The sequence below is a fragment of the Pseudophryne corroboree genome, unplaced genomic scaffold, assembly GCF_028390025.1.
Source record: "Pseudophryne corroboree isolate aPseCor3 unplaced genomic scaffold, aPseCor3.hap2 scaffold_685, whole genome shotgun sequence".
NCBI classification, from domain to species: domain Eukaryota; kingdom Metazoa; phylum Chordata; class Amphibia; order Anura; family Myobatrachidae; genus Pseudophryne; species Pseudophryne corroboree.
Genome location: NW_026970270.1, coordinates 42,946 through 60,690, shown reverse-complemented (window position 1 = coordinate 60,690; position 17,745 = coordinate 42,946). Strand labels below are relative to the sequence as shown.

At 38.5% G+C, this 17,745-nt stretch overlaps 4 non-coding genes across 4 annotated transcripts; all 4 read left to right on the top strand.

Moving 5' to 3' along the window:
- Positions 1-10,768: 10,768 nt before the first annotated feature.
- On the top strand, positions 10,769-10,932 carry LOC135037716 (U1 spliceosomal RNA). Its single transcript, XR_010232205.1, has one exon. It is a non-coding gene; the product is annotated as a U1 spliceosomal RNA (small nuclear RNA).
- Positions 10,933-11,084: 152 nt separating this feature from the next.
- Positions 11,085-11,247, top strand: LOC135037784 (U1 spliceosomal RNA). The gene has a single exon (XR_010232272.1). It is a non-coding gene; the product is annotated as a U1 spliceosomal RNA (small nuclear RNA).
- Positions 11,248-11,923: 676 nt separating this feature from the next.
- LOC135037744 (U1 spliceosomal RNA) lies at positions 11,924-12,087 on the top strand. The gene has a single exon (XR_010232232.1). It is a non-coding gene; the product is annotated as a U1 spliceosomal RNA (small nuclear RNA).
- A 152-nt stretch (positions 12,088-12,239) lies between these two features.
- LOC135037832 (U1 spliceosomal RNA) lies at positions 12,240-12,402 on the top strand. The gene has a single exon (XR_010232305.1). It is a non-coding gene; the product is annotated as a U1 spliceosomal RNA (small nuclear RNA).
- The last annotated feature ends 5,343 nt before the right edge of the window (positions 12,403-17,745 follow it).

The following is a 17,745-nucleotide window of genomic DNA, read 5'->3' as shown; positions in this document are numbered from 1 at the left end:
TCATCTTTCCAGCTTGAATTTCAATGATGCATTGGGGCAACGATTTTGTGAGAAACATCTTCACCCTTAAATAAAGATTTTCTTAATTCCTTACCTGTGTGCTAATTAGATATCACCTTGTTTTCACATTAAACAGACTTCCACATGAGAAAGCAGCAAGGATGCAGTGGCGTTAATGTTTCCTGGTGTCAACCTGTATTATTTCAGTAGATATTGAAATGAGGATGCATCTTGCTGCCTTTCCAATGAAGCAATTTTAATTTAGTAATAGGTGAAAAACCATCCAAGAGCTGTTTAATCACTCAATTGGATTTTTTTGCCAGCATATTTCTTTTTCTCTGCAACCCACTGCTAAATTGTGCTTCCTAGCTGTTTTTATAAAATCACTGAATCAAATCTAACTCTGATTACATCAGAGAAGGCCAGGTACCCTACACCATAACAGGGGTTTTCAAAATTTTGACTTGTCTACTTAAAGATCAACAAAATCTGATAACAAGGCCAATTACGTCCCTGGGTGGGATTGAACCACCAACCTTTTGGTTAATAGCCATACACACTAACTGATTGCGCCACAGCGACACTTTGCAAAAGTACATACTGACAAAGGCTAATAAGCATTCATCTAGAACGTTTCCTATAAAAACTTTAAAAAGTCAATAATCTGGAGAGTTTTTGTAAGATGTTTCTTCCAGCAACCAATGAAGAAACACATTGGTACTTTCGCATGATGAGTGAGTGCTTCAGGATCTCTTGCACTTACATGTGCAGCAGAGTACTGCAATGGAAGCATGCTGGGCCCATAACCCAGAGGTAGGCAGATTGAAACTATTCTTTGCTATATGCATTTTTTTTTGTTCATTAAAGTAATCCAAAACTGGGATTGATATTTTAGCTTTTATTTTTACTTAAAGTACAATAACTTTTACCATTTTAATTTGTTTTAATAGTATATTGACAGTATTGTTTTCTTTCAAAAATCCAATTAATTTTCTTTACCCTATTATTAAAATGGTAATTGACAAAAACAAACTACATTGTCACCAGAAGAGCAATACAAAATGTACAAGTGATATATTAAAATCATCTTTCCAGCTTGAATTTCAATGATGCATTGGGGCAACGATTTTGTGAGAAACACCTTCACCCTTAAATAAAGATTTTCTTAATTCCTTACCTGTGTGCTAATTAGATATCACCTTGTTTTCACATTAAACAGACTTCCACATGCGAAAGCAGCAAGGATGCAGTGGCGTTAATGTTTCCTGGTGTCAACCTGTATTATTTCAGTAGACATTGAAATGAGGATGCATCTTGCTGCCTTTCCAATGAAGCAAGTTTAAATTAGTAATAGGTGAAAAACCATCCCTACAAAGGTGTTAATCAGAGACTTGGCTTTGTGGACACTTTTCAGAGAACAAATTTGTTAGCATAAAAATAAAGCCAGAAAATGAAGAGCTGTTTAATCACTCAATTGGATTTTTTTGCCAGCATATTTCTTTTTCTCTGCAACCCACTGCTAAATTGTGCTTCCTAGCTGTTTTTATAAAATCACTGAATCAAATCTAACTCTGATTACATCAGAGAAAGCCAGGTACCCTACACCATAACAGGGGGTTTGAAATTTTGACTTGTCTACTTAAAGATCACCGAAATCTGAAAACAAGGTCAATTACGTCCCTGGGTGGGATTGAACCACCAACCTTTTGGTTAATAACCATACACACTAACTGATTGCGCCACAGCGACACTTTGCAAAAGTACATACTGACAAAGGCTAATAAGCATTCATCTAGAACGTTTCCTAGAAACATTTTAAAAAGTCAATAATGTGGAGAGTTTTTGTAAGATGTTTCTTCCATCAACCAATGAAGAAACACATTGGTACTTTCCCATGATAAGTGAGTGCTTCAGGACCTCTTGCACTTACATGTGCAGCAGAGTACTGTAATGGAAGCATGCTGGGTCCATAACCCAGAGGTAGGCAGATTGAAACTATCCTCTGCTATATGCATTTTTTTTTGTTAATTAAAGTAATCCAAAACTGGGATTGATATGTTTGCTCTTTTATTTTTACTTAAAGTACAATAACTTTTACCATTTTAATTTGTTTTAATAGTATATTGACAGTATTGTTTTCTTTCAAAAATCCACTTAATTTTCTTTACCCTATTATTAAAATGGTAATTGACAAAAACAAACTACATTGTCACCAGAAGAGCAATACAAAATGTACAAGTGATATATTAAAATCATCTTTCCAGCTTGAATTTCAATGATGCATTGGGGCAACGATTTTGTGAGAAACACCTTCACCCTTAAATAAAGATTTTCTTAATTCCTTACCTGTGTGCTAATTAGATATCACCTTGTTTTCACATTAAACAGACTTCCACATGCGAAAGCAGCAAGGATGCAGTGGCGTTAATGTTTCCTGGTGTCAACCTGTATTATTTCAGTAGACATTGAAATGAGGATGCATCTTGCTGCCTTTCCAATGAAGCAAGTTTAAATTAGTAATAGGTGAAAAACCATCCCTACAAAGGTGTTAATCAGAGACTTGGCTTTGTGGACACTTTTCAGAGAACAAATTTGTTAGCATAAAAATAAAGCCAGAAAATGAAGAGCTGTTTAATCACTCAATTGGATTTTTTTGCCAGCATATTTCTTTTTCTCTGCAACCCACTGCTAAATTGTGCTTCCTAGCTGTTTTTATAAAATCACTGAATCAAATCTAACTCTGATTACATCAGAGAAGGCCAGGTACCCTACACCATAACAGGGGGTTTGAAATTTTGACTTGTCTACTTAAAGATCACCGAAATCTGAAAACAAGGTCAACTACGTCCCTGGGTGGGATTGAACCACCAACCTTTTGGTTAATAACCATACACACTAACTGATTGCGCCACAGCAACACTTTGCAAAAGTACATACTGACAAAGGCTAATAAGCATTCATCTAGAACGTTTCCTAGAAACATTTTAAAAAGTCAATAATGTGGAGAGTTTTTGTAAGATGTTTCTTCCATCAACCAATGAAGAAACACATTGGTACTTTCCCATGATAAGTGAGTGCTTCAGGACCTCTTGCACTTACATGTGCAGCAGAGTACTGTAATGGAAGCATGCTGGGTCCATAACCCAGAGGTAGGCAGATTGAAACTATCCTCTGCTATATGCATTTTTTTTTGTTAATTAAAGTAATCCAAAACTGGGATTGATATTTTTGCTCTTTTATTTTTACTTAAAGTACAATAACTTTTACCATTTTAATTTGTTTTACTAGTATATTGACAGTATTGTTTTCTTTCAAAAATCCACTTAATTTTCTTTACCCTATTATTAAAATGGTAATTGACAAAAACAAACTACATTGTCACCAGAAGAGCAATACAAAATGTACAAGTGATATATTAAAATCATCTTTCCAGCTTGAATTTCAATGATGCATTGGGGCAACGATTTTGTGAGAAACATCTTCACCCTTAAATAAAGATTTTCTTAATTCCTTACCTGTGTGCTAATTAGATATCACCTTGTTTTCACATTAAACAGACTTCCACATGAGAAAGCAGCAAGGATGCAGTGGCGTTAATGTTTCCTGGTGTCAACCTGTATTATTTCAGTAGATATTGAAATGAGGATGCATCTTGCTGCCTTTCCAATGAAGCAATTTTAATTTAGTAATAGGTGAAAAACCATCCAAGAGCTGTTTAATCACTCAATTGGATTTTTTTGCCAGCATATTTCTTTTTCTCTGCAACCCACTGCTAAATTGTGCTTCCTAGCTGTTTTTATAAAATCACTGAATCAAATCTAACTCTGATTACATCAGAGAAGGCCAGGTACCCTACACCATAACAGGGGTTTTCAAAATTTTGACTTGTCTACTTAAAGATCAACAAAATCTGATAACAAGGCCAATTACGTCCCTGGGTGGGATTGAACCACCAACCTTTTGGTTAATAGCCATACACACTAACTGATTGCGCCACAGCGACACTTTGCAAAAGTACATACTGACAAAGGCTAATAAGCATTCATCTAGAACGTTTCCTATAAAAACTTTAAAAAGTCAATAATCTGGAGAGTTTTTGTAAGATGTTTCTTCCAGCAACCAATGAAGAAACACATTGGTACTTTCGCATGATGAGTGAGTGCTTCAGGATCTCTTGCACTTACATGTGCAGCAGAGTACTGCAATGGAAGCATGCTGGGCCCATAACCCAGAGGTAGGCAGATTGAAACTATTCTTTGCTATATGCATTTTTTTTTGTTCATTAAAGTAATCCAAAACTGGGATTGATATTTTAGCTTTTATTTTTACTTAAAGTACAATAACTTTTACCATTTTAATTTGTTTTAATAGTATATTGACAGTATTGTTTTCTTTCAAAAATCCAATTAATTTTCTTTACCCTATTATTAAAATGGTAATTGACAAAAACAAACTACATTGTCACCAGAAGAGCAATACAAAATGTACAAGTGATATATTAAAATCATCTTTCCAGCTTGAATTTCAATGATGCATTGGGGCAACGATTTTGTGAGAAACACCTTCACCCTTAAATAAAGATTTTCTTAATTCCTTACCTGTGTGCTAATTAGATATCACCTTGTTTTCACATTAAACAGACTTCCACATGCGAAAGCAGCAAGGATGCAGTGGCGTTAATGTTTCCTGGTGTCAACCTGTATTATTTCAGTAGACATTGAAATGAGGATGCATCTTGCTGCCTTTCCAATGAAGCAAGTTTAAATTAGTAATAGGTGAAAAACCATCCCTACAAAGGTGTTAATCAGAGACTTGGCTTTGTGGACACTTTTCAGAGAACAAATTTGTTAGCATAAAAATAAAGCCAGAAAATGAAGAGCTGTTTAATCACTCAATTGGATTTTTTTGCCAGCATATTTCTTTTTCTCTGCAACCCACTGCTAAATTGTGCTTCCTAGCTGTTTTTATAAAATCACTGAATCAAATCTAACTCTGATTACATCAGAGAAAGCCAGGTACCCTACACCATAACAGGGGGTTTGAAATTTTGACTTGTCTACTTAAAGATCACCGAAATCTGAAAACAAGGTCAACTACGTCCCTGGGTGGGATTGAACCACCAACCTTTTGGTTAATAACCATACACACTAACTGATTGCGCCACAGCAACACTTTGCAAAAGTACATACTGACAAAGGCTAATAAGCATTCATCTAGAACGTTTCCTAGAAACATTTTAAAAAGTCAATAATGTGGAGAGTTTTTGTAAGATGTTTCTTCCATCAACCAATGAAGAAACACATTGGTACTTTCCCATGATAAGTGAGTGCTTCAGGACCTCTTGCACTTACATGTGCAGCAGAGTACTGTAATGGAAGCATGCTGGGTCCATAACCCAGAGGTAGGCAGATTGAAACTATCCTCTGCTATATGCATTTTTTTTTGTTAATTAAAGTAATCCAAAACTGGGATTGATATTTTTGCTCTTTTATTTTTACTTAAAGTACAATAACTTTTACCATTTTAATTTGTTTTAATAGTATATTGACAGTATTGTTTTCTTTCAAAAATCCAATTAATTTTCTTTACCCGATTATTAAAATGGTAATTGACAAAAACAAACTACATTGTCACCAGAAGGATATATTAAAATCATCTTTCCAGCTTGAATTTCAATGATGCATTGGGGCAACGATTTTGTGAGAAACATCTTCACCCTTAAATAAAGATTTTCTTAATTCCTTACCTGTGTGCTAATTAGATATCACCTTGTTTTCACATTAAACAGACTTCCACATGAGAAAGCAGCAAGGATGCAGTGGCGTTAATGTTTCCTGGTGTCAACCTGTATTATTTCTGTAGATATTGAAATGAGGATGCATCTTGCTGCCTTTCCAATGAAGCAAGTTTAATTTAGTAATAGGTGAAACACCATCCCTACAAAGGTGTTAATCAGAGACTTGGCTTTGTGGACACTTTTCAGAGAACAAATTTGTTAGCATAAAAATAAAGCCAGAAAATGAAGAGCTGTTTAATCACTCAATTGGATTTTTTTGCCAGCATATTTCTTTTTCTCTGCAACCCACTGCTAAATTGTGCTTCCTAGCTGTTTTTATAAAATCACTGAATCAAATCTAACTCTGATTACATCAGAGAAGGCCAGGTACCCTACACCATAAGAGGGGGTTTGAAATTTTGACTTGTCTACATAAATATCACCAAAATCTGATAACAAGGTCAATTACGTCCCTGGGTGGGATTGAACCACCAACCTTTCGGTTAATAGCCTTACACACTAACTGATTGCGCCACAGCGACACTTTGCAAAAGCATATACTGAAAAACGCTAATAAGCATTCATCTAGAACGTTTCCTAGAAACATTTTAAAAAGTCAATAAAGTGGAGAGTTTTTGTAAGATGTTTCTTCCATCAACCAATGAAGAAACACATTGGTACTTTCCCATGATGAGTGAGTGCTTCAGGATCTCTTGCACTTACATGTGCAGCAGAGTACTGTAATGGAAGCATGCTGGGTCCATAACCCAGAGGTAGGCAGATTGAAACTATCCTCTGCTATATGCATTTTTTTTTTGTTAATTAAAGTAATCCAAAACTGGGATTGACATTTTTGCTCTTTTATTTTTACTTAAAGTACAATAACTTTTACCATTTTAATTTGTTTTACTAGTATATTGACAGTATTGTTTTCTTTCAAAAATCCACTTAATTTTCTTTACCCGATTATTAAAATGGTAATTGACAAAAACAAACTACATTGTCACCAGAAGAGCAATACAAAATGTACAAGTGATATATTAAAATCATCTTTCCAGCTTGAATTTCAATGATGCATTGAGGCAACGATTTTGTGAGAAACACCTTCACCCTTAAATAAAGATTTTCTTAATTCCTTACCTGTGTGCTAATTAGATATCACCTTGTTTTCACATTAAACAGACTTCCACATGCGAAAGCAGCAAGGATGCAGTGGCGTTAATGTTTCCTGGTGTCAACCTGTATTATTTCAGTAGACATTGAAATGAGGATGCATCTTGCTGCCTTTCCAATGAAACAAGTTTAATTTAGTAATAGGTGAAAAACCATCCCTACAAAGGTGTTAATCAGAGACTTGGCTTTGTGGACACTTTTCAGAGAACAAATTTGTTAGCATAAAAATAAAGCCAGAAAATGAAGAGCTGTTTAATCACTCAATTGGATTTTTTTGCCAGCATATTTCTTTTTCTCTGCAACCCACTGCTAAATTGTGCTTCCTAGCTGTTTTTATAAAATCACTGAATCAAATCTAACTCTGATTACATCAGAGAAGGCCAGGTACCCTACACCATAACAGGGGGTTTGAAATTTTGACTTGTCTACTTAAAGATCACCGAAATCTGAAAACAAGGTCAATTACGTCCCTGGGTGGGATTGAACCACCAACCTTTTGGTTAATAACCATACACACTAACTGATTGCGCCACAGCGACACTTTGCAAAAGTACAAACTGACAAAGGCTAATAAGCATTCATCTAGAACGTTTCCTAGAAACATTTTAAAAAGTCAATAATGTGGAGAGTTTTTGTAAGATATTTCTTCCATCAACCAATAAAGAAACACATTGGTACTTTCCCATGATAAGTGAGTGCTTCAGGACCTCTTGCACTTACATGTGCAGCAGAGTACTGTAATGGAAGCATGCTGGGTCCATAACCCAGAGGTAGGCAGATTGAAACTATCCTCTGCTATATGCATTTTTTTTTGTTAATTAAAGTAATCCAAAACTGGGATTGATATTTTTGCTCTTTTATTTTTACTTAAAGTACAATAACTTTTACCATTTTAATTTGTTTTAATAGTATATTGACAGTATTGTTTTCTTTCAAAAATCCAATTAATTTTCTTTACCCGATTATTAAAATGGTAATTGACAAAAACAAACTACATTGTCACCAGAAGAGCAATACAAAATGTACAAGTGATATATTAAAATCATCTTTCCAGCTTGAATTTCAATGATGCATTGGGGCAACGATTTTGTGAGAAACATCTTCACCCTTAAATAAAGATTTTCTTAATTCCTTACCTGTGTGCTAAGTAGATATCACCTTGTTTTCACATTAAACAGACTTCCACATGCGAAAGCAGCAAGGATGCAGTGGCGTTAATGTTTCCTGGTGTCAACCTGTATTATTTCAGTAGACATTGAAATGAGGATGCATCTTGCTGCCTTTCCAATGAAGCAAGTTTAATTTAGTAATAGGTGAAAAACCATCCCTACAAAGGTGTTAATCAGAGACTTGGCTTTGTGGACACTTTTCAGAGAACAAATTTGTTAGCATAAAAATAAAGCCAGAAAATGAAGAGCTGTTTAATCACTCAATTGGATTTTTTTGCCAGCATATTTCTTTTTCTCTGCAACCCACTGCTAAATTGTGCTTCCTAGCTGTTTTTATAAAATCACTGAATCAAATCTAACTCTGATTACATCAGAGAAGGCCAGGTACCCTACACCATAAGAGGGGGTTTGAAATTTTGACTTGTCTACATAAAGATCACCAAAATCTGATAACAAGGTCAATTACGTCCCTGGGTGGGATTGAACCACCAACCTTTTGGTTAATAGCCTTACACACTAACTGATTGCGCCACAGCGACACTTTGCAAAAGCATATACTGAAAAAGGCTAATAAGCATTCATCTAGAACGTTTCCTAGAAACATTTTAAAAAGTCAATAATGTGGAGAGTTTTTGTAAGATGTTTCTTCCATCAACCAATGAAGAAACACATTGGTACTTTCCCATGATGAGTGAGTGCTTCAGGATCTCTTGCACTTACATGTGCAGCAGAGTACTGTAATGGAAGCATGCTGGGTCCATTACCCAGAGGTAGGCAGATTGAAACTATCCTCTGCTATATGCATTTTTTTTTGTTAATTAAAGTAATCCAAAACTGGGATTGACATTTTTGCTCTTTTATTTTTACTTAAAGTACAATAACTTTTACCATTTTAATTTGTTTTACTAGTATATTGACAGTATTGATTTCTTTCAAAAATCCACTTAATTTTCTTTACCCGATTATTAAAATGGTAATTGACAAAAACAAACTACATTGTCACCAGAAGAGCAATACAAAATGTACAAGTGATATATTAAAATCATCTTTCCAGCTTGAATTTCAATGATGCATTGGGGCAACGATTTTGTGAGAAACATCTTCACCCTTAAATAAAGATTTTCTTAATTCCTTACCTGTGTGCTAATTAGATATCACCTTGTTTTCACATTAAACAGACTTCCACATGAGAAAGCAGCAAGGATGCAGTGGCGTTAATGTTTCCTGGTGTCAACCTGTATTATTTCAGTAGCTATTGAAATGAGGATGCATCTTGCTGCCTTTCCAATGAAGCAAGTTTAATTTAGTAATAGGTGAAAAACCATCCAAGAGCTGTTTAATCACTCAATTGGATTTTTTTGCAAGCATATTTCTTTTTCTCTGCAACCCACTGCTAAATTGTGCTTCCTAGCTGTTTTTATAAAATCACTGAATCAAATCTAACTCTGATTACATCAGAGAAGTCTAAATACCTATCACCATAACAGGGGGTTTGAAATTTTGACTTGTCTACTTAAAGATCACCAAAATCTGATAACAAGGTCAATTACATCCCTGGGTGGGATTGAACCACCAACCTTTTGGTTAATAGCCATACACACTAACTGATTGCGCCACAGCGACACTTTGCAAAAGTACATACTGACAAAGGCTAATAAACAATCATCTAGAACGTTTCCTAGAAAAACTTTAAAAAGTCAATAATCTGGAGTGTTTTTGTAAGATGTTTCTGCCATCAACCAATGAAGAAACACATTGGTACTTTCCCATGATGAGTGAGTGCTTCAGGATCTCTTGCACTTACATGTGCAGCAGAGTACTGCAATGGAAGCATGCTGGGCCCATAACCCAGAGGTAGACAGATTGAAACTATCCTCTGCTATATGCATTTTTTTTGTTAATTAAAGTAATCCAAAACTGGGATTGATATTTTTGCTCTTTTATTTTTACTTAAAGTACAATAACTTTTACCATTTTAATTTGTTTTAATAGTATATTAACAGTATTGTTTTCTTTCAAAAATTCACTTAATTTTCTTTTCTGTGTGCTAATTAGATATCACCTTGTTTTCACATTAAATAGACTTCCACATGAGAAAGCAGCAAGGATGCAGTGGCGTTAATGTTTCCTGGTTGTTGTGGGGGACTGTGTTTTACATGCCTTACAGAGCAACTCTGGAGCTGTTACAGTGCCCAGCTGCGGCAAGAAATCAGCTTGAATGCTTCAGGGGCTGGGGCATAGCCAACATGAGCCCCACACCGAAGGAGGGTGGAGGTGTTTAATGTGAACTAGGGGTCATCCAAGCGCCGCAAAAGGCCACCATGCCCTGCATAACCCTTTTCTCTTTTCATATGCAGATGAGGGTTCCAGCCAACTTTGGCCCACTGCTTGGATGACATCACCGTATGCAAATCCATCTTCTGCAGACCTTCACCCAGGAATGCTTGTACTAGTTGTTGCATTTGGTTTGTTGTTTGGGGGTGCTTCAGTATTAGGCAGCCTTCTGCCCTCCCATGTTCATCTGAAAATATGTGTTCTCCCTGCAGTTGTTGTCCCCAGATGAGAGTTCCCTTGTGCTGCCTCAGTTGAATCTCCTTTACTTGACAGAGATGTGCCTGAGCAGCGGCCCTCCCCAGCCCTATCCCAAATCATACTTATTTTGCATAGGAGATACCATGGTCATGAAGATTGTTCTCCCAGGGTGAGGTTCATTCATTGCATTCTGGGTATGCTGACCCCTGTGATTTCCCCAAATGTGGGAAACTCGACTGCATTATTTGTGGTAGTGGGGGACTGTGTTTGTGCTTTCCTCTGGTCAGCTCTGGTAAAAGTCAGATTTCTTTGTCTCAGATCTTCCTCTAGCCTTGTTCTTCTTTCGAGAGTTTCTTTGTGCTGCCTCAGTTGGATCTCCTTCACTTGACAGGGGGGTGCCCGAGCAGCGACCCTCCCCAGCTCTAGCCCAACTCCTACTTACCTGCCAGGTGAGATACTATGATCAGGAAGGTGCTTCTCCCAGGGCAAGGCTCACCCATTGCACTCTGGGTGTGCTGCTCCTACGATTTCCCCAAATGTGGGACACTTGACTGCATAATTTGTGTTTCCTCTGGTCGGCTCTCGTATAATTCAGATCTCTTTGTCTCAGGTCTTTCTCCAGCCTAGTTTGCTGTCTGTTTCCACTTCTTTTATCTTGAGCCCCTCCCTTCTATACCCTTGTGCACTATCCTGACTTCTCCTCCCGTCTGCTTACTTTGTGCCTTCCAATGCACAATGCAAACTACAGGTAGTGCTGCAGGGCCCACACAATATTTTACTTGCCTTACAGAGCAGCCCTGGAGCTGTTACAGTGCCTAGCTGCTGCAAGAAATCAGCTTGAATGCTTCAGAGGATGGGGCATGGCCAACATGAGCCCCACACCAAAGGAGGGTGGGGGTGTTTAATGCGAACTAGGGGTCATCCAAGCACCGCAAAAGGCCGCCATGCCCTGCACGCCCCTTTTCTCTTTTCATATGCAGATGAGGGTTGAAGCCAACTTTGACCCACTGCTTTGATGACATCACCATATGCAAATCCATCTGCTGCAGGCCTTCCCCCAGGAATGCTTGCACTAGTTGTTGCATTTGGTTTGTTGTTTGGGGGTGCTTCAGTATTAGGCAGCCTTCTGCCCTCCCATGTTCATCTGAAAATATGTGTTCTCCCTGCAGTTGTTGTCCCCAGATGAGAGTTCCCTTGTGCTGCCTCAGTTGAATCTCCTTTACTTGACAGAGATGTGCCTGAGCAGCGGCCCTCCCCAGCCCTATCCCAGATCATACTTATTTTGCATAGGAGACACCATGGTCATGAAGATTGTTCACCCAGGGTGAGGTTCATTCATTGCATTCTGGGTATGCTGACCCCTGTGATTTCCCCAAATGTGGGAAACTCGCCTGCATTTTTTGTGGTAGTGGGGGACTGTGTTTGTGTTTTCCTCTGGTCAGCTCTGGTAAAAGTCAGATTTCTTTGTCTCAGATATTCCTCTAGCCTTGTTCTTCTTTCGAGAGTTCCCTTGTGCTGCCTCAGTTGGATCTCCTTCACTTGACAGGGGGGTGCCCGAGCAGTGACCCTCCCCAGCTCTAGCCCAACTCCTACTTACCTGCCAGGTGAGATACTATGATCATGAAGGTGCTTCTCCCAGGGCAAGGCTCACCCATTGCACTCTGGGTGTGCTGCTCCTGCGATTTCCCCAAATGTGGGAAACTTGATTGCATAATTTGTGTTTCCCCTGGTCGGCTCTCGTAGAATTCAGATCTCTTTGTCTCAGGTCTCTCTCCAGCCTAGTTTGCTGTCTGTTTCCACTTCTCTTTTCTGGAGCCGCTCCCTTCTATGCCCTTGCGCACTATCCTGACTTCTCCCGTCTGCTTACTTTGTGCCTTCCAACGCACAATGCGAACTACAGGTAGTGCTGCAGGGCCCACACCCTTTTAGTTGCCTTACAGAGCAGCTCTGGAGCTGTTACAGTGCCCAGCTGCTGCAAGAAATCAGCTTGAATGCTTCAGGGGCTGGGGCATAGCCAACATGAGCCCCACACCAAAGGAGGGTGGGGTTGTTTAATGCGAACTAGGGGTCATCCAAGCACCGCAAAAGGCCGCCATGCCCTGCATGCCCCTTTTCTCTTTTCATATGCAGATGAGGGTTCCAGCCAACTTTGGCCCACTGCTTGGATGACATCACCGTATGCAAATCCGTCTGCTGCAGACCTTCCCCCAGGAATGCTTGTACTAGTTGTTGCATATGGTTTGATATTTGATGGTGCTTCAGTATTAGGCAGCCTTCCGCCCTCCCATGTTCATCTGAAAAGATGTGGTCTCCCTGCAGTTGTTGTCCCCAGACGAGAGTTCCCTTGTGCTTCCTCAGTTGAATCTCCTTAACTTGACGGGGGAGGGGCTGCCCGAGCAGCCACCCTCCCCAGCCCTATCCCAACTCATACTTATTTTGCATATGAGATCTCTTGATCATGAAGATTGTTCTCACAGGGTGAGGTTCATCCATTATATTTTAAAATAGGAAGGTACAAATTACATATTTGAATTGCATCTATGTGCTGGATTCAAATGTCCCCCCCCCTTCCTTTCTCAATTGTGCCCGTCAGCAGCTATTCTAAGGTTGCTGCCAATGGGTGTGACACATTAATTTCTTCTGTGGGGTACACTGGACTCCACAAGTATTCACATTGGGGTGTAGAGTAGGATCTTGATCTGAGGCACCAACCGGCTCAAAGCTTTTGACTGTTCCCAACTCCTATAATGAGTATTAGGATCCACACTACATCGAACCAACTGTCCTTTCTCTTCAAACAGCCTTTCTCGCTGTCTCAACAACTTCAGGAGTTCTGGCGAGGATTCTTGCCTTTGTCGCTTGGTCAGGTATTTCCCAGTCTTCAGTAAGGCTTTGAGGTGTCTTATCATCTGACTTTTATCTTGCAGGTGGTCAAAACTGGTTCCTTGAATAGGTTGCTCACAGTTTCTAGAACTGGATGCTATATTATTCATGCCTAACATTGAAGCATTCTTTCGGATAATCTGGACACTGGAGATGGGCATTTCTATCATTATTTGGCTAGCCTTATTTTTTTCATGTTCCTCTCTTACAGATAATTCTGTTATCATTCTTCCCTTTTGTTTGGCTATCCCAGGTTGAAGGCCTTGTTTCTCCTGGAGCTTGTCAGTTTGAAACTCTCCTTGGAGTGCTGCTACGAGCTCCTCACAGCAGTTCCGCAACACATTCATGCCCACTATCACTGGAGGCAATCCATCATCTTGGGCAGTGGTGATGATGAAGCCTTGCTGTGGTAGCACTGTTCGTCCGATTTGAATTTCAGCTTCCCAGTATCCTTTGCAAGGGATGCAGTGCCCTTTGCTTGCAATCGGGTTTATCAATGTGGAAGTTGACGGAAACATCTGTTCCTCAGTCCAATGCTGCTCAAACTGTGTTGCTTGTATTGTGGTCACTTGTGATCCAGTGTCTAAGAGAGCGGGCATTGAGACTCCATTGATGCAAACTTGAACCACCGGGCATTGGCTAACATAACGGGTTAACCACATGAATTTGGAGTTTAAATGATCTGGCTGCTCAAATTCTCTCTTAATTTGTCCGCTTCCTTCACAGCTTTGAAAAATGGGTCGCCTTTGGGAGGCAAAGTGGTTGGAAAAAAGTGTCTCCATGTTTCTATGTAGGTCCCATTGGGAACTGTTCAGTGGTCTCCTCTCCTGGCACCATTCCATTTCTTCATGGAGCAGTGCCTGCTGTCTCTTCAGAATCTGCAGGTCTCTGCGCATCTCTGTCACACCACGTGTCAGTTCAGCCAGCTGACCTCGTAACTCACTAGAAGAGTCAAATATGCATGTCTTTGAACATGGCACTGTCACTCCTTTTACTGTAGGTGGGTAAGTAGCTCCTTTAAAACTTGACTCCTGGGCATCAGAATTCTCTTGATACCGTGGCATCTCTGGAATAGACTCTTGTGGAACAGCCCCTGAAGTAAGACTGGAGCCTAGAACTTTAATCGCAGCCTCTTTAAAATCCAGGAATGTGCTTCCAGGCTTCTGCAATCTCAATAGTCGCAGCTGAGTTTTTACAAATTCGCCCCTTGCACCTTCAGTGAACTGGTCCAATAACATTTTCTCTTTGTCATGCACTTCCTCAGGGTCTGCTTGCTGAACATCTCTGAGTGCTTCCTGCAAGCTGAGGGCATAGCCCCGTAGTGACTCTCCTGGTTGTTGCTTTCGAGCAAAGAAGTGCATTTTAAGTTCTGACACTGTCCTTGTGTCAAATGTGGTAGCAAGCCTGTTGAGGATCTGGTCCACAGTCTTCTTCTCTTCAGTAGACCAAGAAGTAACCTCTCTAAGTGCAAGCCCTTTCAACTGTCCTATCAAGATCTCCACCTTTTGCTGCTCTTTCAGCGGGTACAGACGAAACAAAGACTGCAGTAGTATCCTCATCAGTTTATTTTTGTCAATTACCATTTTAATAATCGGGTAAAGAAAATTAAGTGGATTTTTGAAAGAAAACAATACTGTCAATATACTATTAAAACAAATTAAAATGGTAAAAGTTATTGTACTTTAAGTAAAAATAAAAGAGCAAAAATATCAATCCCAGTTTTGGATTACTTTAATTAACAAAAAAAAATGCATATAGCATAGGATAGTTTCAATCTGCCTACCTCTGGGCTATGGACCCAGCATGCTTCCATTACAGTACTCTGCTGCACATGTAATTGCAAGAGATCCTGAATCACTCACTCATCATGGGAAAGTACCAATGTGTTTCTTCATTGGTTGATGGAAGAAACATCTTACAAAAACTCTCCAGATTATTGACTATTTAAAGTTTTTCTAGGAAAAGTTCTAGATGAATGCTTATCAGCCTTTGTCAGTATGTACTTTTGCAAAGTGTCGCTGTGGCGCAATCAGTTAGTGTGTACAGCTATTAACCAAAAGGTTGGTGGTTCAATCCCACCCAGGGACATAATTGACCTTGTTATCAGATTTTGGTGATCTTTAAGTAGACAAGTCAAAATTTCAAAAACCCCTGTTATGGTGTAGGGTACCTGGCCTTCTCTGATGTAATCAGAGTTAGATTTGATTCAGTGGTTTTATAAAAACAGCTAGGAAGCACAATTTAGCAGTGGTTTGCAGAGAAAAAGAAATATGCTGGCAAAAAAATCCAATTGAGTGATTAAACAGCTCTTCATTTTCTGGCTTTACTTTTAGGCTAACAAATTTGTTCTCTGAAAAGTGTCCACAAAGCCAAATATCTGATTAACATCTTTGTAGGGATGGTTTTTCACCTATTACTAAATTAAACTTGCTTCATTGGAAAGGCAGCAAGATGCATCCTCATTTCAATATCTACTGAAATAATACAGGTTGACACCAGGAAACATTAACGCCACTGCATCCTTGCTGCTTTCTCATGTGGAAGTCTGTTTAATGTGAAAACAAGGTGATATCTAATTAGCACACAGGTAAGGAATTAAGAAAATCTTTATTTAAGGGTGAAGATGTTTCTCACAAAATTGTTGCCCCAATGCATCATTGAAATTCAAGCTGGAAAGATGATTTTAATATATCACTTGTACATTTTGTATTGCTCTTCTGGTGACAATGTAGTTTGTTTTTGTCAATTACCATTTTAATAATAGGGTAAAGAAAATTAAGTGGATTTTTGAAAGAAAACAATACTGTCAATATACTATTAAAACAAATTAAAATGGTAAAAGTTATTGTACTTTAAGTAAAAATAAAAGCTAAAATATCAATCCCAGTTTTGGATTACTTTAATGAACAAAAAAAAATGCATATAGCAAAGGATAGTTTCAATCTGCCTACCTCTGGGTTATGGGCCCAGCATGCTTCCATTGCAGTACTCTGCTGCACATGTAAGTGCAAGAGATCCTGAAGCACTCACTCATCATGCGAAAGTACCAATGTGTTTCTTCATTGGTTGATGGAAGAAACATCTTACAAAAACTCTCCAGATTATTGACTATTTAAAGTTTTTCTAGGAAAAGTTCTAGATGAATGCTTATCAGCCTTTGTCAGTATGTACTTTTGCAAAGTGTCGCTGTGGCGCAATCAGTTAGTGTGTACGGCTATTAATCAAAAGGTTGGTGGTTCAATCCCACCCAGGGATGTATTTGACCTTGTGATCAGATTTTGGTGATATTTAAGTAGACAAGTCAAAATTGCAAACCCCCTCTTATGGTGTAGGGTACCTGGCCTTCTCTGATGTAATCAGAGTTAGATTTGATTAAGTGATTTTATAAAAAAACAGCTAGGAAGCACAATTTAGCAGTGGGTTGCAGAGAAAAAGAAAAATGCTGGCAGAAAAATCCAATTGAGTGATTAAACAGCTTTTCATTTTCTGATTTTATGTTTATGCTAACAAATTTGCTCTCTGAAAAGTGTCCACAAAGCCAAGTCTCTGATTAACACCTTTGTAGGAATGGTTTTTCACCTATTACTGAATTAAAAATGCTTCATTGGAAAGGCATCAAAGATGCATCCTCATTTCAATGTCTACTGAAATAATACAGGTTGACACCAGGAAACGTCACTGCATCCTTGCTGCTTCCTCATGGGGAAGTCTGTTTAATGTGAAAACAAGGTGATATCTAATTAGCACACAGGTAAGGAATTAAGAAAATCTTTATTTAAGGGTGAAGATGTTTCTCACAAAATCGTTGCCCCAATGCATCATTGAAATCCAAGCTGGAAAGATGATTTTAATATATCACTTGAACATTTTGTATTGCTCTTCTGGTGACAATGTAGTTTGTTTTTGTCAATTACCATTTTAATAATCGGGTAAAGAAAATTAAGTGGATTTTTTAAAGAAAACAATACTGTCAATATACTATTAAAACAAATTAAAATGGTAAAAGTTATTGTACTTTAAGTAAAAATAAAAGAGCAAAAATATCAATCCCAGTTTTGGATTACTTTAATGAACAAAAAAAAATGCATATAGCAGAGGATAGTTTCAATCTGCCTACCTCTGGGTTATGGACCCAGCATGCTTCCATTACAGTACTCTGCTGCACATGTAAGTGCAAGAGATCCTGAAGCACTCACTCATTATGGGAAAGTA